The sequence below is a fragment of the Nicotiana tabacum genome, chromosome 6 (assembly GCF_000715075.1).
Source record: "Nicotiana tabacum cultivar K326 chromosome 6, ASM71507v2, whole genome shotgun sequence".
Lineage (NCBI taxonomy): Eukaryota > Viridiplantae > Streptophyta > Magnoliopsida > Solanales > Solanaceae > Nicotiana > Nicotiana tabacum.
The window spans coordinates 181,367,886-181,393,562 of record NC_134085.1 but is presented as its reverse complement, the minus strand read 5'-3'; the positions used below and the strand labels follow the sequence as shown (position 1 = coordinate 181,393,562).

Sequence of the window (25,677 nt, the reverse complement as noted above, 5' to 3'; positions counted from 1 at the left end):
CTTTGGGAGTTCTGGCATTCTGAACTTCTTTGGGATGGGTTTCGGGGGCTCTTCCTCGGGGAATGGCCTTTGTAGGAACTTCATCGAATCCACACCTTTCAGGATCGGGGGTGCACCCGAAATTTGGTCGACCCTGGAGTTGTAGGTTTTGACCTTTTTGTCGTTATCTTCTATCATCTTCTCGCCCGACTCGATCCTCCTGGTGAGGTCCTCGAGCATTTTTATAATGGTAGGATCGGTCATCGACCCGTTATTGCTTGATCTCTCCGGTACCTGTTTAGCTGGGGGAGCTGTCCCCGGTGCTATCGTGCTGGGAGTTTTCTGGTGACTTTGCAGCTGAGCAATAGCTAGCTGTTGTGCCTGCAACATTTCAAAAATAATGTGAAGATTAATCTTACGTTCTTCCTTGGTCGGGGTTTTCTGAGCTTCTTGTGGATCTCCCTAACGCACGCTCCTATCGGTATGCGAGCTTATATCGATGCGTTGGGCGTCGTGCGAGACCGCGTCCACGGGGATTAGTTTAGGCACATTCCCAAGATTTTGTGGTAACACACCAACACCCGGAACATCCACACCGTTCTCCCTGTAGTCCTCGAGATTGTTGTTTTCGCCCCCATTCACTGAGTTAGACATATTGACCTAAAATTGAAGATCATGGACAAGAAAAAATGTGAAAGATAACTTACGTTAAGTGACGAAACCAGCAAGAATTTTAATAATCACTATTATTTTTAGCCCCACGGTGGGCGCCAAACTATTTACCGTGAAAATGGTAATAACAATTAAATTTGTTGATGGGACTCTAAAAATACGTGATCTATTTTTATGCTAGTTTGTTAAGCAGTTGATGCTATGCATGTGAGACTTAAAAACTAAATAATAATTAAGGGTAGAGCGAAAATCAAACCCTTAGACCAATAATCGGGGCCTCAGGCTTGTCGATTCTGGGCCTCGAGGTCGATCCCGGAGCTCGATTACGAGCTATCGAAGACAGTTGTTGTGTGACTAAAAGTTATAATAAAATCAATAGAATCTTTTTATAGCCAATGATAAGAAACAAATGATGAATGAATTTGAAGATAATAAATGAAAGCAATAATATCAAGAGAGTGTATGAGAGAGCAAAGAGAATGTTCTTCTATATTTCTTATGGAGCAGCTGGAGCAACAGAGTCTTTTCAAAATGCCAAAGACCCCCTTTATATACGAGGGGAATCCCAACATAGTACAAAAGCATTAATTACAAAAATAGGGGATGGGACAACTGGATGGCACCAAGCTGTACCAGTACTAGCTGCATGCCTTGGGAACTCCCCATTCCCATTGTGATAGCGGCCAACATTGTCGTTAGGTCGGCATCAACGAACCAAGATGGAGGGATCTCGACCACAACCTTATAGCCTCAAGGTCTCGAGATGATTTCCTAAAGTGCCTTAATGATGAGAAATTGGACCCTCCGATTTCACCATATATAGTACCAGATTAGTCTCGATACACCTTTTCAACACTCGCCTCAAGTTCACAAGGCAATCATCGAATGAATTCCCCACCACTGAGAAGTCATCCATGAAAACCTCCATTATCTCCTCTACCAGATCTATGAAGATGGCCATCATGCACATTTAGAATGTGGTGGGTGCATTGCATAGGCCAAACGGCATTCGCCGAAAAGCATAGATTCCATAAGGGCAGGTGAACGACGTTTTATCTCTATCCTTTGGGGCAATGGAAATTTGATTATACCCCGAATACCCATCTAGGAAACAAAAGTGAGACCTCCCTGCCAATCTATCTAGCATCTGATCAATGAATGGCAGTGGAAAGTGGTCCTTCCTAGTGGCCAAGTTCAACTTCCTGTAGTCCATACATATTTGCCAACATGTGACTGTTCGTGTAGAGATCAACTCATTCTTCTCATTTTTCACTACTGTCATACCTCCTTTTTCAGTACACACTACACTAAGCTAACCCAGTCGCTGTCATAGATGGGGAATATGATTCCCGCATCTAACCATTTAATTACTTCCTTTTTTACCACTTCTTTCATGTTGGGGTTCAGCCTTCTTTGATGTTCTCTGGAAGGTTTGTGCCCATCTTCCAATAGAATCTTATGCATACAGAAGGTCGGGTTGATCCTCTTAATGTCCGCAATAGTCCACCCAATTGTAGTCTTGCACTCAGTTAGTACCTGCAAAATCTGTTCTGCCTGCACATCTAACAAACTGGATAAGATAATAACAGGTAGGGTTGAGTCAGGTCCTAAGAATGCATACCTGAGATGAGATGGCAATGGCTTCAGTTCCAGCTTTGGTGGCTCTTCTATTGACGGCTTAGCTGGAGGAGTTTTTCTTTCCTCCAAGTGCAAAGGCTCAAATTCAAGCTCCCTTTTCCAAAAACCTTGGCCTTCAAGAGCAAGTACCCGCTCTGCCAAGTCTTCACCATTAGCTTTATCTAAGTTCATGAGACAAGCTACTAGAGGGTCTTTAATGTTCAATGCTGCATCGTCCTCCTACAACACTACATCCACCGCTTCTATTAGAGAGCAATTGGCAAATTCACTGGGTATACGCATAGATTTCTGCACGTTGAATGTTATCTCTTCATCGTTTAATCTCATTTTGAGCTCTCCAGTTTCACAATCAATTAGAGCTCTCCCAGTGGACAAGAATGGTATTCCCAAAATTATGGGAATTTCCTTGTCAACCTGACAGTCAAGGATGACAAAATTTGCTGGGAACACAAACTTCCCAGCCTGCACCAAATACATCATCTAGAATCTCGGAGGGCCTTTTCACAGTTCGATCAGCCAGCTGTAGTAGCATAGACATGGGTCTAGCTCTTCCAATTCCTAGCCTTTTGTAGATAGCTAGGGGCATAAGGTTTATGCTTTCTCCCAAATCACACAGTGCCTTAGCAAATGCAAAGTTGCCTATTGTGCAAGGGATTGTGAAACTCCCTGGGTCAGACAGCTTCTCAGCTATAGGTCTCGTCATAACAGCACTGTAGGTCTGAGTCAGTGTAACCGTGGCCAAGTCTTGGAAGTCGAACTTATGGGACATCAAGTCCTTCATCATCTTTGTTGTCACGATCCAAACCTATGGGCCACAACGGGCACCTGGTACCTTACTTAATCGAGTACCAATATAATGTATCTTTCCATGTCATATTTATCATAGATAACTGACCTTGAAGGACGTCGTGAAATAAGTAGAATACAACATGTGATATCAACTTATATGTAAGACATACAGGCCTATAAGACCAAAATAGCCACTCGTATACTGAATATAGGCCGACAAGGCCATACAACCTTTTACGTACATGACATCTGTCTACAAGCCTCTAAGAATGCTTAATTTTTATAAAGGTCAGGACAGAGTCCCGCCATACTAAACAATACACGTCTAAATTATACTAACCAAACAAGCAACTCCAAAGCAAATGGAGCGCACCAACATCTTCTGCTGGGTTGATAGCCTACTTAGAGGGCTCTCGATGTGTCTATCGGAACCTACGGGCATGAAACACAACATCCCTAGGCAAAGGGATGTCAGTACGAATAATGTACCGAGTATGTAAGGCACATAAATAAGTACATAACAGACATGGATAAATATAGAGTAAATGATTCCATCTGTAAGTCTAGATAACTCTGTAAATCACTGAATAATTATAGTGTCATGTATATGTATATGAATGTCATGTCGTGCATAGGTACATGTTTCATAACATCATCAGGCCTCTGAAGGCATCCCATCATATCATCTCGTCCACTGTGGGCAAAATCATTTACTTATGATAACAATCAGATTTTTGTTAGAAACTGTTATCTCTTTGGAAATTTTATTTAACAGTTATTAAGATTGATATGGCTTAGCAAATATTGTGTTTTGTTTTGTTCAACCGATTTCATGCCTTCGATTGTTGCCTTGTGAAACTTTATAAGAATGAGAATTTGGGTTATTCTTTGCATTATATGTGATAAAATCAAAACTTCAAGAGAACCGGCCCAGGTATGTTAAGGCTATCCCTTATTTTTTTTTGGCATGATCCATATGATACAAGCTTAATGAGAAAAGGCACAACTTCCATAAATGACTCTATTCATAGAAGTATTAGAAGTGCCTATGTTCTTGAATCTCCATATGTCTTATTATTCCATCGTCTGTTCATGGGTCTCAGAAAATACGTAAAATGATTTATTAATCAGATGTATAATGGTCTTATGACGTACGGAGAGATTTTGTTATCGGATTTCATATGCATTTCATGCATTTATACATGTACATTGACCCATGACTCAGAAGGATTTCCATATCCCATATACATATAATATACATATATACGTGTATATAACGCCATCTGGTTATGGGTCAATGTACATGTATAAATGCATGAAATGCATATGAAACACGTTAATAAGATTTCTCGGAATGTCATAAAAGTAATATGCCTGTCGGATAAACTTTATCAAATTGTACCAACTTACGTATTTTGATACCCATGAAAAGATGATAGAATAATATGACACATGAGATAATAAGACTATATACATCTCTAGCATTTCTACGAATAGAGTAATTTATGGAAGTTGTGCATTTGCTCGTTTCGTTTATATTGTAGGGATCATGCCAAATAGAAAGAAGGAATAGCCTTAACATACCTGGAATAGGGAAACTCCATATAATATTCTTGGAGAAGGTTGCACCGTACTCTTTTAGAATCACAAAATTTTACGTTGCTAAGGCTCTAATAATTTCTCGCTGGAATTGATTTGATCTCAAAAATTTTGGTTGGAAGCTCGTTAGATTTAAGTTTTAGCGTCTGTTTCTGAAGGATTTGTATTAGGAAGAAAGGTTGTATAAAATGAAATTAAATGAAACCAAGCTTTTGTATAAAGAAAACCAAACGTCTGTTTCTTGAATAATTGAAATTGGAAGAAAGACTTATACCTTAATTAGTTAGTCTTTGTCCAAAATGAATCAAGTCTTTAAAAGAGACCAAGTTTTATCTACACTTTTAGAGTTTACACGTTAGATAGCCACTAATCCTTTAAAGAATCTAGTGTTTACACGTTAGACCAAGCCTAAAGAACCAAGTCTTTTCTTGCTGCCACACGGTATCTTATAATTTAATAATTAACTAGGTAATGTTCTATTACCCGGTAATTAACCAATTATCCGTACAATTAAGAATTATCTCAAATTACCTAAAAATACTACTCATTTTAATATACTTTATATATTATACTACCGTGGTCATATGGTACCTTGTATGGTACTAGTCCATAAATACGAGTTATTATAACTTAGATCGTATTTTACCCCAAAATGTCAAATTTTGACGAAATTCATTTTCTTTGACTCTTACCTCCATGAATTTATTTATCACTTGTTTGAAATAGTACAATACTACATGGTGCAATATTATCGTAATTTAATACTGCAAAGCATAACATCATCGTAATGTAATATTGTAGGACGAAATATCGACGTAATATTGCAGGGCGTAACATTTGCATACCCAGGCATTTCCTTTAACCAATCTCTGTGGGAATGGTGTTGGAGGTCGCTTCTTCCCTGTAACTTGGTTTTTCTCTTGTTCAGGCACTGCTTCTACTGTTGGTTCTAGTGCAGCTTCAGTCTCTTTCACACCCTCTTCTTCTTTGTTGGTGTTCTCTTGCACATTCTGTACCGTCACCTCAATTAAACCTGCTGAATCATCTATTTCAATGGGTACTGGCACCAGTGTCTTAGCCGGCCTTCTTTCGCGAGCCATTTCTTGCTCCATATCTAAGTCCCTACCATTTCAGAGACTCACTGCCATCAGCTTCTTCGGGCCCTGCTCTTTCGGATTGATTTGGGTGTCTGTAGGTAACGTCCCATGAGGACGATTATTTAGGGCCATGAAAATTAGTCCTAGCTAGATTTCAATATTTTTAATCGCCGACACATGTGAGTCTACTCTACCAGCTAGCTTTCCAGTAGACCCAATCCTTTCTTGCATCATACCCTCGAGTTTAGCAAACCCATCTTCATGTCTCATAATCTGTTGTTATGGAGATTGTTGATAAGCCTGCTACTGACTTTGCTGGTTGTACCCTTGTTGCCTTTGGTAAGGCACCATTTGCCCCTGTGGTCACATAGCCCCATGATTATTGTTGTTATTGTACTACTGCTGAGCTGGCCTGTATTGTTGATTTTGCTGACCACATGGTCTTGGTCCCCCGTAGTTGGCCACATAATTCATGTTCTCTTGATATTGTTTATTCTTACCTTCAACACTCCATGAGCAGACATATGGTTGATTAATGCATGATGTACAGAGACCCCATTGGTTGCATCCAATATGTGTACCTGCTATTTTTGGCCTGATTCTTCAACCTTTTTGATGAGGATGCTCATTTGTGTTATTAGAGTAGCCATATTTTTAACTATGGAGCTAGTTGGGTCTAGAGCCACTGAGTGAACCACAGGAGTGATTGGAGTGTTCCTTGTTGTCCATCCTGAGTTTTGTGCCATCTTGTCAAGCAGGATATTGCTCTCTCTGAATGTCTTGCTAAAAATGTTTCAACTACTGAAGCATCCACATTGGCTTTCAAAGTATCTGCTAAACCCATATAAAATCTCTACCCCAACATTTGCTCCGAAATACCATGATGTGGACATGTAACCAGGAGACCCTTGAATCTCTCCCACGTTTCATGCAGCATCTCAGTAGGTCTCTGTTTGAAGCTCAATATCTCATCAATTTGTTGAGCAGTCTTGTTGGGTGGATGAAATTTGCTCAAATATTTCTTGACTAATTCCTCCCAAGTAGTGATGGAGTTGATAGGGAGTGAATTAAGCCAAGTCTGGGCTACTCTTGTCACAGAGAATGGAAACAACAACAAACATATTGCTTCTGATGTCACATTGTGCTGTCTCTGCGTGGCACATATTGAAAGGAAGTTCTTTAGATGCTGCTAAGGATCTTCAACGTATGACCCAGAGAATAGTCCCTTGTTCTGCAACAGATGTAGCATGTTATTTGTGATCTGGAATGAGTCTGCTTGTATCTGAGAAAAGTTGTCAACTATGGGTTATGCCCAGTCATATAGTGTTGCTTCTGGCACAAGAGGTGCCACACCCCGATCGATTGGGTTATTTGTGTTGTTTCTGTTGTTTGGGTCATTCACGTTGTCCCTGTTGTTTAGATTATCGTCTTCCATGTTTGGTTCAATTCTTTCGGTTGAGTTTTGCTGTTGTTTGCCTTTACTGTTTGCACGGTTCAATGCCTTGAACACCTTTTCAGGATCTGATAATGCTTCAAACAATTCTCCAGTTCTTGAGGAGTTTCTAGGCATGCACCTGTGACAACCACGACTACAAACATTAGAATTTCAGTGATCAGTTTAAATTGAAGAAGATTGACTACACTAAAAATTTCTGCACTACTTTTTAACTGCAATCACTAACACTGTTAGTTCTCCGGCAACGACACCAAAATTTGATCATGCCCAACTATGCCTTATAAAAAGGACAAATCGGTCGCTACAAATATATTCCGGTTAACAAATCCGGAGTCAAATCCCATAGGGAATTAACCTATCAATCACAGCTATTGGGCTCACAGAAATTCACGTATTCAATCTTTAGAGATATTTGAGTAACAACTTGGGGTGTTTATTAACTAAACATTATATAATAAAAATGCAGTAAACTAAGACTAGCTATAGACTGATTGTAAGCAAGAATGAGAATGGTCTAAGGTTATGATTTCTGCTCCTATCGGAATCCTTTCCGCTATGTTTGCTATAAATTTGCCTAAGTCTTCTCTATCGATCATGAGCACTCTGACTGTCGTAACTCTCTCCCGAGTAATTACAACAATATACTAGACATATTCTCCCGAATTACGCTAGCTAGCCTTAAGTACCGCTCACTTAGATCGCACCAAGTATCCCCAATCCCACCTTTAAACCCTCTGTATTGATCCCTCATATACGTTAGGAGTGGTATTGTTCAACAACTACCTAAATATACACTCTCTCCCGAGTAATGCATATTAAATAGGCACAGCCAATTGAGGGCCATTCAATCAACAACAATCACAACATAGTTGAACAAACAGAGAAATTAATAAGGCAAATCTATATTAACATATCAGAAATTCATCCTCCAAAAGGTTCCATCAAAACCCTAGCTTAAATTTTTAGCTACCCATAATCGTTTTCACAATCACAATAGTAGAATTCATCATTAATGATAAAAATAAGAGGAAGAAAGGTAAAACTCTATGCTGAATCTCCTGCCTTGCCTCTTGCCTCTTCTTGCCTTCAATAATCCTTCAAAACCCTTGATACCCTTTTTTTGGGCGACCTGGGCTTCTTATATGTTAAGGAGAGTTGCCCCCGAACTTACGAAATTACCCCTGAAAATAATGTTCCTTGGAGTGACGAACATGGTCGCGCTTGGGCTGTGCATATCGCATTCTATTCGGCCTGACGAGCGTGGCTGGAGCGCGACCGTGCTTGGCCCGCGCTCATGAAGTTCAGTTGTTTTCTATTTTTTTTCCTTCTTCTTTCACACGCATTCACCTCCCATTGGATTTCCTTTCTCCAAATTAGCTCCAAACACTGTTCAATGTCCTCATAATCAAGATTTGCTCTTGCAAAACACAAAATTCATAATTAGAGCCATTTGTAGTCATTTAACCTTTATATAACAATAAAGCATAGCTAAATTGGGGCATAAATGGTTGCTAAACTACATGAATATAGCCTATTATCAAAGGCGCTTTGACCTTTACATAAATTAATAAAAAGACAACAGATTTAAAAGCCATGGAAGGAAAAATGTTTTATATATTCATCAAAACCTTTTTACAAAGGCAACATGTCCCAATGGAAGTTCTTTATAAAAGGCTAAAGCGGCCTCGACAGAAATACAAAAACTATTTAAAAAGCATAAGTAGCCTGGTCATCTCGGGGAGTGGCATCTTTGCCTTCAGGGTCTTCTCCACTTTCGGATTCGCTCAAGCTTTCAAGTTCGTCATCTTCATCGGGATAAGCTAAGTTCCCAACTTCAGCTTCAAGCTTCTTAGCGTTTTCGATCTCGGTTGGAAAATCAAAGCATCGAGCATGTATTTCCTCAAGGGTCTCCCTTCGAGATTGACATTTGGCATGCTCGGTGATCCCCTTTTCTCGAATTTAAGCGGCCTCGGCAACCTCCTTTGCTCGAACCTGAGCGGCTTCAGCATCGGCTCGGTAAATAGCCACCACAGCATCATAATTAGCCTTGGTTGCCTTAACCTCCAATTTGGCCGCTTCAAGCTCCGTGACCAGGTTCTCCCGAATAGAGTCTGTTGAACCCAACTGGAACTGGAGCTCCTCGATTTTCTTGGCTTGAACCAAGGCTTTCTCTTTCATACTTCAAAGTTGGATTTCAGTCGAGGCTAGCTTATTACACCCCATGTTTTCGTACGTGAAAGTACACCATAAGTAAATTTATGGAAGCTCGGGAATGAGATTATTTTGAGATTACAAGTATTATGCTAATTCAAACAAGGGGTAAGTAAATTCGTGAAGGTGATAGGATAAGCAAATCGAAGAAAATTAGTTTCGTCGAAATTTGTCATTTTGGGATAAAATATGGCCCGAGCTAAAATACCCGATATTTATGGACTAGTGTCATACAAGGTACCACATGACCATGACAGTAAGGTGCATAAGATTGTTAAAAGTGAGTAGTATTTTAAGTAATTTGAGATAATTCTTAATTATGTGGGTAATTGGTCAATTATTGGGTAACAGGATATTACCTAATTAACCAAGAAATAATGGGATAAGATTAAATTCCCCCCCCCCCCAAAATGTGGCAGCACCCCAATCATATTTAAAGTGACTATTAAAGTCTTGCATATATGGCACAATTTGGAGAAATAAAGTGGCTTAGTCATCCACTAAGTGGGCGCACACCCAAAAAATACGAAAGAGAGCTCTTAATTCATTTTGGAATCTCTACAATTCAAAGAGAGAGCTTCTGTAATGATAATGTTCCAAAGGCAACATAAGTTACTTCAATAAAGCATGCGAATATAATATTATGTAGCGGCAGGGTGAATTTGCAAATTCCAAAAGAGCAAGGTACAATCTTTCTCAAGAACATCATACAGATTTTCCTACTCCGGTCTTGCCGTCACGTGTTTTATTGCGATTGTCATGTGTTAGAGGGATTTTCTGGAGAACCGGCTTAGGTATGTTAAGGCTATCCCTTCTTTCTTTTGGCATGATCTATACGACACAAACGAAACGAGCAAATGCACAATTTTCATAAATGACTCAATTCATAGAAATACACGAGATGCTTATCTTCTTGATTCCCCATATGTCTTATTATTCTATCATCTGTTCATGGGTCTAAAAAAATATGTAAGTTGAAAAAAAAAGTTTATTTCATGATACTACTCTAGGCATAATGGACTAATGACATTTCGAAAGATTTTATTGACGTACTTCTCATGCATTGCATTCATGTACATTGTCCCATGACCAGATGGAATTATATACTCGTATATATGTATATTATCTGTATATGGGATATGGGAAAAGGTTACAACGTTATATACGTACCACCACTTTGTAAGGCCCCATAAAATTTCTACTCAAAAACCCGAATCTCGTGGTGCCAAGTTAGGATCATGTGTTAGAAATTCATAAACTTCGGACCCTTTGGATTGATCTGTGCATTAAAAAGTGAAGAAATTGTGTTTTCCAGAAAAGTGCGTTTCTGCGGTCTATTATGCGGTCACATAATAGATATGCAAACCGCATAGTCACCGCAGAGTCAGACAGTTTGATGGTTAATTTGAGGTCAACTATGCGGCCAATTATGCGATCGCATAATTGTTTACCGTGAAAATGGTAACAACAATTAAATTTGTAAATGGGATTCAAAAAATACGTGATCTATTCCCGAGCTAGTTGTTAGAGTAGTTGATGCTAATAATATGAAATTTAATAATGGAATGCGAGCTAAAACGAGATAGTAATCAAACCGAAGGGCCTGCTGCCCGGGTATAGGTCTAATCGATAGGGGACCTCGAGTTCAACATCAGGGTAGAGTTCGAGCTATCAAGGATATCCGAGGATGGGATAACAGTTAAAGATGTGATTAAATAAGGCTCTTAACGGCTAATACTAAGCTATATGATGAAGAACAAGTAGAAGAGCGATGGGTATTAAGGTGACCTCGGGCCAATGAGAACAAGCAAGTTAGAAAGAAGAGAGAGAGAGAGAGAGAGAGAGAAATTATTGCACTTGTGGAGAAATGGAGCAACATCATCCGCTTACAAGGTATCGCGAGTCCCCTTTATATAAGAGGGGAACTCGGCTATAAGTACATGGACATTAATTACAAAGTATGGAGATGGAATGGCTTGACGTGATGCCTCAGCATGGACTATAGATAGGCCGGCCCTGTCAGACTTAGTCGTGTCCCTTGGGAACTTCCCTTTCTGTCCTGGCTTCGATCTCCGTCTTCTCTGAGTCGGGCCTCGACGATCCCTGAGGTCGGGAACTCAGCCGTGGCTTCCTGTCCTTGGGGTCTCGAGGCATTCTTGCGAAGTGACTTGAGGGCGAGAAATCAAGTCCTCTAATTTCACCACATACAGATAGTCTCCGCGTTTCCTAGAGCGAAGTGATGGGAAACAATTCTGACACTTGACTCCTCGAGCTCCTTACGACAACGTCATACTGATGATGCGACTCCTGGCGCGAGCTTTGTGGTAATCGGGGCATCCATGGGCTTATGTTTTTTCGACTTCATTCAACGCACTCCCGATTCCCGCTCTCTAAGGTGAAGGTACCGCCGTCGATTCGGTCTTCCAAGGATACATTAACTGTGTCCGTCGGTCAATCTTTTTAAGCCTCGATGACCGTGTCGTAACCCCCTATAAATAGGGGTGTTTTGATGTTGTTTTTCCTATCTTAGTGCCTTCGTTGGCTTGCTTGCCTATTCCTTCTTATCATCTTCTTCTATCCTTGAACATAATGCTTGGGGATCATGGCCTCAAGGCCGTTTGGCGGAGTTCCCTTAGATCGTGTTATGGCCCTTTGCTGGGACTTCCCTTTGTCGAGCATAATCGTGCTGTCCCGTTATTGTTGTAGTCATCGATATGCTGGCCTTTGCTGCTGTTGTTGGCCCGTGGTGATGATGGATAGGGATTCAGTTTCCCCCTCATGTAGACAATCATTCGGATTATGCACCGCTGCTCACTCTCCTACCCAGTCCTGGCGTGGCACTTCATCCCTAGGATTTTTTCTTTCCCAAGGGATAAAGTGGCACTACTGACCGTTGAGGCTGAGGCCCGCCGAATCTTCAACCTTTGGCTTCAGCAGGCCATGTCTCTTTTCTCTGCCTCCTCTGTGTCCCCTCCTTTTCCTCTTCTTCATCTTCTCCGGTGGGAATCCCTTGGGGATTGAGCTAGGAACCTAGAGGAGGTGGCGATCGAAGGAATCACCCTCGAGGATGCGTGCTTGAGGTGGTGGCGCTCGAGGATGCTTATGTAGGAGATGGATCTTCGAGGGTGGACCGAGCCCTCGGGTTTCATCATATGTACATCCTTTTGTTCCTCCTGTAGATCTCCGTAGGCTTTTGTAATTGTATGTAAGGGCCCCTTGAGGGCTGTTTGTACATGGATTCTTATGAATATGAATATATTCTATTGACTTCTGCTTTCGATATTTGCCTTATTTATGTATGCTCGCATGCCCTTCGAGGCCTTTTGAATATATTCTTTTATTGTTGACCGCTGATATCTAACTTGGGCACGAGCATTCTTTCTGATCCTCTGCCGATCGACACGGCTCTCTTCTGAACCCATCGTCGAACCTCGGGCCGATCCTGAATTGATCTGATAGGCTCAGGCTATCAGGGCCCTCCGAGTTGTATGGAGATAATATGCCAAATTTCGGGGCCTTCGAGGATGTTATCCTGAATGAAGGTTAGCTTTGGGTACTTGGGGGCCCCTTTTGATGTTGTTGCAGATAGCCTTCTTAAAACGTATAGTACAGACTTGTGCTGAGGAGTTGCCTGTACTTAGGCGCTGCCTCGGACCTTCGTGGAGCTTTCGTGATCGGATCTTCCTGTGCTTATTCCTTTTTTTATAAAGGGAACCATGAGATCAGGTACTGCCTTGCGTCGAGTGATGGCGTTGAAAGCTTCCCGAAGTCCGATTTCTTTTTGGCGGGGATCCTCGGGGTAGAGTGCTGCCTCGAGATTGGAGATAATATAGATGATTCCTCGATTCTTGGCTTCTCGTGAAGGATGCTTTCGGGATCGGGTATCACCCCGTCGATCTGCATCGAGGCTGTAGATTTCCCGGGGCTCGCTCTGGGTAAGCGAGTCGTCGCTCCTTCTCGCATATATATGGGGTGGCTTCAGCTTCTTCGCAAGATCTCACTATTTTTAGGTAACTGCCCTTCTGCTTTGGCATAGGGTTCTTTATTTCTTTAGGCGCAAAAAGTGTTTGCACACGCCCTTGCTCTGATCTATTAGTTTTACCATAGTCATGGCAACCACTTCGGGGCCAGCCTGGCATGGAGTGGGGAGTGCTGCTCCCAGCGCTCGGGAACCGCGGGAGTTCGCTCTGAAGATGGTGTCTTTGATAAGAGGGGAACATCTGGAGATGGTGAGAAAAATGTTGTGGGTGGAGCGAGGGGATAGCGCTGCAGGTGCTTCCCTTGGATGAGAGTATTACGGACTCTACTGATGGATTCTTGAGCGTATACCTATATCTTTTCGCATTTGGTCCCCTTGATAGGGTTGTGCTTGATTTTTGCTTGAAGTATCAAGTTACTTTGGCGTAGATACATCTGTCGTTTTGGCGGGTGGTGCTGATGATGAGGTTCTTTGCGGAGAAGGATGGGCTTGAAACCACCTCGTCAGGCTATACCTGCCCTTTCATCACCATGTCCTGCTAACCCTGAGATGTCGTTTGTCCGCGCCCTTTGTAGTTGACGACGAAGAGGATGGGGATCAAGAGTGGGCCTATTGGTTTATCCGGGTCCGGACAGTCGACATTATCCTCGTGGAGATTTTTCCATTTCCCGAAGGGTGGAATTATGCATGTGAGCGGAGCGTCTGGTGCTTTTTCAGATTTTGCCTATAGAAAAAATTAGTTGAATAATAGTGTTTTCTCCCTTGTTACAGCAACTTCATGGACGTCGGGCGAAGTCCTTGACCTGCCCGGCTAGGTTCGGAGGCTGGTGACCCATTCGACTTGCGATGAGCGTCGATGGCGAGCTGTATTTCGTGCTAGATAGGGAGCAAAATACCAAGGTATGTGCGCATGATGCCTTTGCCTTGGCCTTCATATAATTGAGGTAATATTTCCCTCCTTTATTTTATACTGGCTTTGCCATTCGCAGGTATCGGGCGGTTCTTCGGGATGACGCAGTGCTCTTCCGAAGGGGAGGAAGAGGCGTCGGCCTCCGAGCCAAGGGACGATGGTGATAAACGAGATTGTCACCTGCAGTGTGGTGGAGCTTTTAGTGGTGTTGAACGGGCCCGTGTCTTCAAGGAAAGGGCATCGTTCGAGTCTGCTGCTCACAGAGTATCTGATTCCCGGGCGGTGGTTCCTCCGAGTGAATATGCTTTGCTTGAAGCCGGTTCTTCTGGGGTCGAAGAGGCAGGATCAACAGGAGTGTGTTCTAACTTCGAGGATGTCCGTCGGCTTTACTTCGTGGTGAGTTCAGGCGCAATTTTCCTGTATTCCGTGTCCTCCTCCCTCTATTGAGCTTTCCTTGTGCATGCCTGTGATAGGCTTATGTCTGAGATGCTCCGTCAAGAGGCTAGGCTTTAGAGAATTCTAGATGAAGGTGAGTCCCTTAGGCTCCTTAGCAAGGATAAGGAGGTTGAGTTGCTGCATTGGCAATATGAGGTGTACCGGAGCTCAAATTATGAGAGCTATTTGATGGGGCAGGTAACTTTTTGCAGCTCGTGCTTTGCTCCCTTTGGCCCTTAAGGTTAACCCCCTCTTTGTTATATTAGCTGCAGAAAAAGACGGAGGCTTCGAAGTACCTCAAGGGCGACATCGACCGCGTCAGAACTGCTTGTGGTGAGCTAAGGGCTCAGGTGCAAGCTCAAGCTTTAGAGGAGATAGGCGCCTCGGCCAAGATCCCTGCCTTCTAAGCCCAACTCCGCTTGGCTCGTGACAATGCCAAAGTTCAAGCAGATATGATCAGGAAACTTGAATTTGATCTCTAGAAGATCAGGGCTGAGATAATTGACGCCCGGGATAAAGCGGCACTAAGCCGAACCAAGGCTGATCAGGAGATGGTGATTCGCATGAAGGATGTTGCTGATGCCCAAGCCGAGTTGAAGCGAGCCCTCGACCGGGAGAAGAGGATCAAGGAATATATTCGTTGCAGATCCCGAAGGGAGATACTCGAGGAGATCAGTGCAAGGGGCTTCGTTCTCTCGGAGGAATTGGCTCGAGCAAGGGTGGACAGCGTGATGCGCGGTCACTTCATGCTGACGATGCAAAGAGCAAATCCGACAAGTTGTAGCCTTTGGAGCAGAATATAGATTTCATTGTTTTCCCGCTTTGTATTTGATATTTGTAGAGCATGTTTGTAGATGGGGAGTGCCCTTTTTTTGCGTATGTAAGATAAGAGGAGACTTGAAGCTTTGTTTCTTCTGCATCTCTTTCTATATTGCTTTTGACTAGGCAGGCTAGTTTCACAGTTTGGCGGGATCCTTGTATGTCCGGAATTTATCGGGCAAGCCTGGAAGCTTTTAAGTGTGATCATTGACGAGAGTAGGCGTCAGAGACTCCGTGTTTTGCCCAGCTGTTTAGGCCCAGTCTCCGAGTCAGGTCTTGACTCGAGCTTGCCTGCCTTTAAATCTTCTATACCCTTGCCTGCCTTTGAATCTTCTATGCTCGTGCGGGCAGGTAGTAGTTGTTCTTATTTCTTGCCCTTGGGCATTTGCCGTTTCGACTATTTTGGGTCAAGTCTCCGAGTCGCATTGAAATCCGAGCTTCAATTGACTCTCAAGTTCTTTCCTGTCTGCATGGGCAGACGATGATAGCCTTTTGTGCTTCGGGTCGAAGTGACCTTACAAGTGGGTGGCTCAGAGGCTCACTCGGCTGGCAATAGTGGCATTTATGTTGTACCCTTAGGCATGTTGTAGTTTAACTATATCGGGTCCAGTCTCTGAGTCGCGTTGCGACTCAAGCTTTAATTGACCCTTAAGTACTTTCAATTTTCAGACCGGCGATAGTGCCTCTTACGCTGTTTTGGTCGTTGAGACCTTTTAATATGTGGCTCGGAGGCTTGCATAGTTAATTATTTTGGATCTGGTCTCCGAATCAGATTACAATTTGAGCTCATTTTAATCCTCAAGTTGTCAAGTTTTAAGCTGGAAACAATGGCTCTTACGTTGTTTGGTCGTTAAGACCTTTCAATGTACGGCCCGTAGGCTTATTTTGCTGGCGACAATGGCTCTTACGCTGTTTTTTCCCATGGGATTTTTGTAAGCTCTGTTTTCCGCTCGTTAAGGTCTTTTGAAATAGTTTTGCCTGACCCATCGTTGGTTTCGAAGAACCTAGATTTCAAGTCGTTATCGGCGATGTTTTGAGCACCTCAGAAGGTTCATAGCTCATGGGTCGAGTAGATCAATGCCTTGCAATTTGAAGCCGACGTGGTCGAAGGTCCTATTTTTTTGCCTGTTAAGGGAAGCCTATTTTAACAGGTTCTTTCCGAAGTATATTTGAAGTAGTGGCCTGCAATTTTTATATAGCGATGGTCATGTTAGTTTGGTTGTATCAGCCATTTTGATCGTAGTCATATGTGTTTTGCCAGTGCCATTTTCGATCCCGAGTGATAGTTTAGGTGTCTACACCGAAGGTATTCCTTTTCGAGACTCTTACAAATGCGACATATAGCCTGAACTTTGGGATTTCGTGCCTTTTGAGGTCTTAAAGTTTGTCATGCATGTTGAGGTCTTACAGTTTTTATTGTAATGTAGAATAGATCTGGTTACGCCGAGTCTGCCTGCTAGGGGTCTTACAGTTTCAGGTTTCCTAATGCATGGCGATTGGCGATAAATGACAATCTCTGAGTCATCGAATTTGTTTAAGCTTGAAGACCGCTTTTTATGAGCTCGGAGTTGCCTTATAGGGGCTTTATGAGCTCGGCGTTCTGACCCTGGGGTCGTGCGGGTGCTAAATTGCCGAGGCTAAGTCTTCGAGTATCTCGAGACGCGTTTGGTGGAGAGGTCCTTGCCGAGAGTATACTTGAGATTTCCTTATTTGGAGAATAAGATGTTGAAAAGATATCTTTTTATTGCTGGGTGTAAACATACATTGTTTCGTTGTCGTGAGCTTGGCCCGCGCGGGCGCGGCTCCTCGGACCATTCAATCCGGTACATAATTCCCGATTGGGTCATAGTCTACTGTTTCCCGGTCCTCCCAAGGGGACAGTGCCATTAGAAGAAAACCATCGCTCGTCGTTGGACTGTAAGAAAAGGCCTGTGACCTTATCGGATCCTCCTCTAGGGGGTACATTACTCCACTAATAATCTTGCTAACGAGGCCCTCTTCGCGGCGGAAGCCCGATTGAGGGAAAAGAGTGTGGCGGACCCTTTTTTAAGGCCTAGGGATCTCCGTGTAGAGTTAGAACTTTCGAATATCCTGGCCAACTGTCTGCATACAGGTTAGTGAAAAAATAACAAGGGAATAAAGCAGTTCTTCCTCATAGCGGGACGCGTAGGCGACGTTTTGAGATTTGGTACATTCCTACCCTTTCGAGGCATGAGCCCCGATACAGCCCTCCACTGTGTCTTATCAGGCTTGGCCGAAGATGTGGTTTGCTTACCCTTTGATCCTTCCGAGGGTGGGGTATTGATGCCGGCAATGCACCATATGGTGAAGAATTTCCTCTCATCGCGTATTGCTTACTATCGACTTATTTTAGTTTTGCCCTTTGCGAGGGATCTCATTCTTTTGGCGAAATGGGGCCGACGTTGTTCCCAGGCCGGGTTGCCGAGCTCTGTACCATCAGAGAAGGCAATGACGGGCTGTATCAAGAGAATGGTCTTTTTGGCGACTGTCATTTGGAATTTTCCAGGGATTCGGGATGCGAGAGCAATTTGGTCCGTTAGCCTGGACCGCCCCATTGACTTTGTTCCAACATCGTTGTTGTATGTGATCGAACCACCTGAATTCATGAACACATGTTTTATTTGAAATAGATCAAATGAGGGAGAGGGTTACCAATGCGTCAGTGTGATACCGAGGCGGAGTCTCGGTGTCCTTTTCCCTGGATGTAAAGGTTTCCTCTAAAATATTTCCCTGGACCCGTTTTTCCCTGACGGCAAACATTTTCACTTTCTATTTTATGAGTCATCGGAGGGTGTTGCCGCTCTTTCACTGTCGCGGTAATACGTCGTGGCTTGTTTGCTTCATTCTTCCCGGTTGCCTTCCTACCTTGGGGATGGATTCAAGCCTGACTGCTCGATGGTACTTGGTGGTGATTTTTATTGGGTAGCACGACTGTCGTCCTTCTGAGCTGGTGGCCATTTTTTATCTCTTGGCTGCGTGTGCCTTGCGGTTCCCGCGTTGGGTTGTGGTTCTTTTGAAGGGGTCTTGGTCGAATAAACCTAAGTCATTTGGCGTCCCTGATTTCACTTATGGTGATCACGATGTTTGGTATAGCAATGCTGATATCGTACTCCGCCGGGCGAGGTTCCCCTGCCGGTTGTGCCTCGACAGATATGGCTCCACTAAGGATTCCTCGAGGATGTTGCCCTCGAGCTATTTTCCTATCGTTGTGAGGCAGGTTGCATCTTGTGGCGTTCCTCTCATCCACGGTACATGGATGGTACCTCCATCTATTTGGCATTAGTTTCTTTCCCATACGGTTGTTCACAGCCCTGGTTCTTGGCTGGTGCCAGGTACGGGCATCCAACCAGATCTCGGCTGGGTATCTGATCAAGATCCATTTGAAATGTCCTGATGTCTTCGGTCATGCTTTGTTTAAGCTTCGGGCAAAGGCATGTGTTGCCCAGTCATCCAAAATCGGGAGCGATCTCATTTGTCCTATTAGGGAATGAGGTGCGACTTCCCGTGGTGTTTCATTCTTTCTTTGTTTGGCCTCAGATGTGTCGGGCTCTCCTGTTACTGCTTCGAAGGCATCGGCGTGTGCTTCTGCAGAGGAATCTGCTGGTATGGTAAGCGAGTTTGTGAGTTCAGGCGCTAGGCCGCGGCGCCACATAACGGTTTCCTTCGAAAGTGTTTCCCCAAACTTCTCCAACGAGACGGGCTTGAACTCATCATCTTGAAGGTCACTGCCTTTACCTGCTCACGCATAAGCAGTGGCGCGCTCGTCGAGATCTGAGGTCCTATCGCACCTAGGGAGTTCCGACGTTCCAGATTTTCGTGAAGCATGTTCCGGGACCGCTTCCCCGGGAGATAACTGTTGCATGAACCTCCATGAACCTGACTCGATTTTTTTGGAGAGATCCTCAAGTGTCTTCATTGTGGCAGGGTTTATTATCAATCCGTTGTAGCTTGATCTTTCGGGTACTCATTTGGCGTAGGGAGTCGTTTGCGGCACTACTGTGCCGTGAGTCTCCGGGTGCCTCTGCAACTCAGCGATAGCCAACTGCTGTGCCTGCAATAGTTCAAAAATATCATAAAGACTAACTTCATGTGTTTCTCGAGCCGGGGTTTGTTGGGCTTCCTGTTGGTCGATATGATGTGTGAGGCCTCGTCGACGTGCTGCACGCCTCGCGAACCTGCGTCCGCTGGAATTGGCCCATACGCGTTATCGGGGTTTCGTGGCTTCGTGCCAGCCACTGGAACAACCTCACCATTTCCGTCATGATTTTCGGGGTAGCCGTTCTCGACTATGTTTACCGAGCCAAACATTTTGACCTGAAATCAAGAGATCTTTGGACAAGAAAAAAGTGTGAAAGATAGCGTGTGTTTGTGCAATGGAACCAATAAGAAAATAATCAGTATTATTTTAGCCCTACGGTGGGCGCTAAACTGTTTATCGTGAAAATGGTAACAATAATTAAATTTGTAAATAGTATTCTAAAAATACGTGATCTATTTCTGAGCTAGTTATTAGAGCAGTTGATGCTAATAATATGAAGTTTAATAATGGAATGCGAGTTAAAACGAGATAGTAATCGAACCAAAGGGCCTGCTGCCCTGGTATAGGTCTGATCGATAAGGGACCTCGAGGTCGACGTCAGGGTAGAGTTCGAGCTATCAGGGATAGTCGGGGATGGGATAATAGTTAAAGATATGATTAAACAAGGCTCTTCATGGCCAAAACTAAGTTATATGATGAAGAACAAGTAGAAGAGTGATGGGTATTAAGGTGACCTCGGGCCAATGAGAACAAGCAAGTTAGAAAGAAAAGAGAGAGAGAGAGAGAGAGAGAGAGAGAGAGAGAGAGAGAGAGAGAAAGATATTATTTCACTTGTAGAGAAATGGAACAACATCAGCCGCTTACAAGGTAGCATGAGTCCCCTTTATATAAGAGGGGAACTCGGCTACAAGTACATGGGCATTAATTACAAAGTATGGAGATGGGATGGCTTGATGTGATGCCTCAACATGGACTCTAGATAGGTCGGCCCTGTCAGACTTAGCCATGTGCCTTTGGAACTTCCCCTTCTATCTTGGCTTCGATCTCCATCTTCTCTGAGTCGGGCCTCGACGAGCCCCGAGATTGGGAACTCGGCCGTGGCTTCCTGTTCTCGGGGTCTCGAGGCATTCTTGCGAAGTGACTTGAGGGCGCGAAATCAAGTCCTCTGATTTCTCCACGTACAATAATCAATATGCAGGCCGCATAGTCATCGCATAATCCCCTTGGAATTTTTGTGAGGAGTAGTTCTGCGGTGCATTATGCGACCATAGAACAGGTATGCGGACAGCATTTTCTGTCGCATACCCAGACAGTTTGTTCAGGTTTCGGGACCATTTTTGTGGTCTATTTCGCGGGCCACATGTCTGTTATGTGATCGCATATGCGATCACAGATTTCGTCGGGGCTCCTATTTTCTAACTTTTAAAACCTGACCACATCCCATTAAAACACCCATTAGACCTCTTTTATGTTATTTTTACTGCAAATAAAGTGAGAAAGGGAGCTCTAGAGGGAGAAACTAACTCTCAATCCTTGCCAAATCTTTGAAGACTTTCAAGCAAAATTTGCTAGGCTTTCACCCCAAGAGGTACGAACTTGAGCCCTAACCTTTAGTTTCGAAATTCACACAAGAATAAGTAATTAGCTTGGGGGTTCATGGGATAGGAATGGATTTCTTGCATGCATAAAAGATAATAGAGTATTGGGAGGGTGTGAACCAAAAAGATAGCAATTGGGGTGTAAAATGATAGAAATCTCTCACAAAAGGGCCCTAAAATCACAATGCACACCTAGTGGTTGATAGTATACCTGAACGCGCTAGAATCTTAATTATGTCTCTAATTCTTGGTTCAATTTGTAGTTTTCGTAAAATAGATTGAAGTTGCTAAGGGTCTCGGAATTTTGTAAGAAATTAAAGAAAGCTCTATCGAGGTATGTATGGCTAAAAACCCCTCCTATTAGAAATCGAGCTCCGTTGGTATGCGTATATGCAAATGTGGTAAGACTGAAAACTTGATTGATGTATTGATTGATATTTTACATGAATTGGTTTTAAAATTGGATGTGTAAACATGAAAGGTGTGCCTCAATGTATGCAAAGTACTATCCTAGATATTTGAAGATGTGTAAAGAATATGAACCATGTGTTGAAATTGCCTAGACTTCACGTTAAGACTTAAAACTGAGATTATCATGCTAATTATGTGAAATCTTAACTATGCTTGCAACTTGAATTACTTTTGTATGTGCCTATGATGATAAATTGCAAGGTTGATATTGAAAGTCGAAACGATGTGATAATTGTGGCCCTAAGTGCCAATGAATTGATATGATATATGTGAAATAAAAATTCAAATGAGATGATTAATGAGAAAGAAACAACGCCTAGTAAGGTGGCCTAGCCGATCGGGCCGTGATCGGACACCATGCAGCACACATGGTGGTAATGTGCTGATATTGAATTCCGGAAAAAAAAAGAAAATGAAATGGTGATTGAGGTATATGTCTCAAATGAGGCAACCTAGCCGATCGGGTCGTGATCGGACTCCGCTCAAGAGAGTGGTGGTATTGAGAACAATGATGAACATATTCCCCAAACTAAAGTTATTGAAATCATGTGAAAGTTGTATGATTCTTTATTTGATGATGTGGTGTTCGGTAAAAGTTTTGATTGTCTCTTGTGATTTCCTTGAATTCTTGTATGATAGTTCTTTCTAATAAGATGGCGTTTAGTGATACATACTAGTACTATTCCATGGTACGAAAGCCCCTTTTGCCAGGGGCACTAAATTTTTTAAATGAATGTAGGTGGATCCATGGCGGATAGTGCTGATCGCGCGTAGCGGAGTGTCCTCCTCTCAAAGTCTTGGTGAGCCCCTTTCTCCTTCAAGGGGTTATGTTGTACATCTTTTGTTGTAGATTTTCACTTTTGAGGTATAGCCGGGGCCTTGTTTCCAGCGTTGTCATAATTGTCTTTTGTATCCTTAGAGGCTCCGTAGACATTTGTGTGGGATATGTACATGTGTTAGACAGGTCTATGAACTATGTTGTAATTCTAACTCTTGTTTCTCTAAACTGTAACTGTATAGAATCTTGGAAACTTAACTACGGTTTAAGGTTGTGATATAAAGTGAACTAACAGTGTTGAATGTACAATTTTTCCTATTGTCTAAATAAATGATATCATGGTTTCCTTAATTGCATTGAGTTGGGTAGAAAGTGTTTGATTAGGCTTTCTCAGTTGGGTTCACTCGATTGACCGCCGGTCGTGCCTCCCGAGGTTGGGGCGTGACACACCTGATTAGTTGGTATACGTTGATGATTTGCCCACAGTGACCGAGATGATATGATAGGATGCCCTCAGAGGCTTGATGATGTTATGAAGGCATATACCCATGCATGGTATGACATTTATACGTGTATGCATGACATTATAATATTAAGTGATTCACAGAGCTGTGCAAATGTACATGTCTTTTACTCCATGTTTCTCTCATGTCTATTATTTACTGATTTTCATTCCTTACATACTCGTTACATTATTTGTACTCACGTCCCTTTTGCCTGGGGACGCTGCGTTTCATGCCCGCAGGTCCCGATAGACAGGTCGAGAGCCCTCCAAGTAGGCTATCAGCTCAGCGGAAGATGTTGATGCACTCCATTTGCTTCGGAGTTGCTTGTTTGGTTAGTATGATTTATATGTGTATTGTTTGGTATGGCAGGACTCTGTCCCAACCTTTATAAAAATTTTATATTCTTAGAGGCTTGCAGACAGATATCATGTACGTAAAATATTGTATGGCCTTGTCGGCCTATGTTCAGTGTACGAGTGGTTATTTTGGTCTTATAGGCCCGTATGTCATGTGTATAAGTTGGTATCATATGTTGTATTCTACTTATTTCACGGCAGCCTTCTATCTCAATTATCTATGATAATTTGACATGAAAAGATACGTTATGTAGGTACTCGGTTGAGTAAGGTACCGGGTTGTCACGACCCAAAACTCAGACCTGGTCATGATGGCGCCTCCCGTGAAGACAAGGTCAGCCGACACAACACCCATTTTAACCCTTTAATTATTAAAAGTCAATTTTTAAGCCTTTAATTTAACAAATGTTTCGTAATATAAGTCTGAATGAATGGTGCGAAAATAACATACAAGCCCGACATCGGGGTGTCACTAGTCATGAGCATCTACCAAGGTCTAAATACAACAACAACAGTCAAAAATGTACTAAGTACAGTAATGAAAATAAGAGAAAGGAAGCAGTGTTGCAAACGTCGTGCAGCCACCTTGTCTGAGCAATCAACACCCACTACCGGGTTCTGAAATACCTGAATCTGCACACGAGGTGCATGGAGTAATGTGAGTACTCCAACCCAATAAGTAATAAGAGTAAATAAGGACTGTGTAGTAGGAAACGATGAATCCACATTTATGATAAACTCAATAAGCACAACAGGCTTTCAAATCAGAATACGAGTTAGTCGTCTCATTTAAAATCCAACTTTTGGTAAAATCATTTGAAAATGCTTTCCAAAAGTTTCAGTAGGGGTTCAATACCATTTATAATAAAAGAGATGAAAACCATAATCGGTCCCTCGGGCAAAACATAGTTCATATACAGCCCCTCGGCATAACAGAAATTCACAACCATTTTCATAACTTAAAAACTTCAGTTTAAATGAAAGATTATTTAAAACATTTGTTCAACATTTTCAATAGAGGCTCGGTCTAAAGATGAGTGAAAGCAGTAATTAAATCAATATATTCAATAGAAACTCACTTTAAGGGGGAGTTAAACACAGTAAGTTCATAAACAGGCCCCTCAGGTAAAGTATCACTCATGTACATGTATATCTATAGCCCCTCGGGCAAGCCTCTCAGTCACTCGTGACTCAACTCTTACCAATCAGTGCTCACACTCAACACTCACACTTAATAGGTACCATATAGTAACCGTTGCGGCGTGCAGCCCGATCCATATATCGTTGCGGCGTGCAACCCGATCCATATATCGTTGCGGCGTGCAGCCCGATCCTCTCTCTCTCTCTCTCTCTCTCTCTCTCTCTCTCTCTCTCTCTCTCTCTCTCTCTCTCTCTCTCTCTCTCTCTCTATATATATATATATATATATATATATATATATATATATATATATATATATATATATATATATATATATATATATATATATGTGTGTGTGTGTGTGTGTGTGTGTGTGTGTGTGTGTGTGTGTGTGTGTGTGTGTGTGTGTGTGTGTGTGTAAATATATAATTCTCATAACCAAGCCCTCAGCCACTCGCAGCTATTAACCTCACCATCAAACCCTGGGTCTATCTCAGTCATTAACCTCACAATCAGACCCTCAGTCTATCTCAGTCAATACCCTCACAATCAGACCCTTGGTCTATCTCAATCATTAACCTCACAATCAGACCCTCGGTTTATCTCAGTCAATACCCTCACAATTAGACCCTCGGTCTATCTCAATCATCAACCTCACAATCACTCGGACCATCACTAAAATAGGGAACTAAGCCCAAACAGTTTTCACATTTTAAGAATTAAAGTGATAAAACCAGGTTTAAGCAATAAAACAGGTAAATCATGACTGAGGATATGCTTTCAAAACAAATAGAGTGAGGAAAAATAATAAAAATGCCCTTAAGGGTCTTAATAGGTCGGCACAAGGCCCCAAACATGGAATACAACCCAAAATATAATATTAATCTCTAAAATATGGAATATCATAAGATTTCAAATCAAATACGCGACTTAATAGTCGTACGGGACGGACCAAGTCACAATCCCCAATGGTGCATGACTCCATGCTTGTCGTCTAGCGTGTGCGTCACCTCATGTAGCACAACAATGTGAAATTTGGGGTTTCAAACCCTCAGGACAGCATTTACAATCATTACTTACCTCGATCCGGTCCAAACTCTAGTCCGCGATGCTTTTGCCCTCACGAATCAACCTCAGGATGCTCCAAATCTAGCCAAAATCAGTACATAACTATTAAAATATGC

General features: G+C 42.6%; 1 non-coding gene across 1 annotated transcript; it reads left to right on the top strand.

Annotated features, from left to right (window-relative positions):
* Nucleotides 1-6,649: 6,649 nt before the first annotated feature.
* On the top strand, nucleotides 6,650-6,756 carry LOC142182475 (small nucleolar RNA R71). Its single transcript, XR_012711294.1, has one exon. It is a non-coding gene; the product is annotated as a small nucleolar RNA R71 (small nucleolar RNA).
* Nucleotides 6,757-25,677: the final 18,921 nt, after the last annotated feature.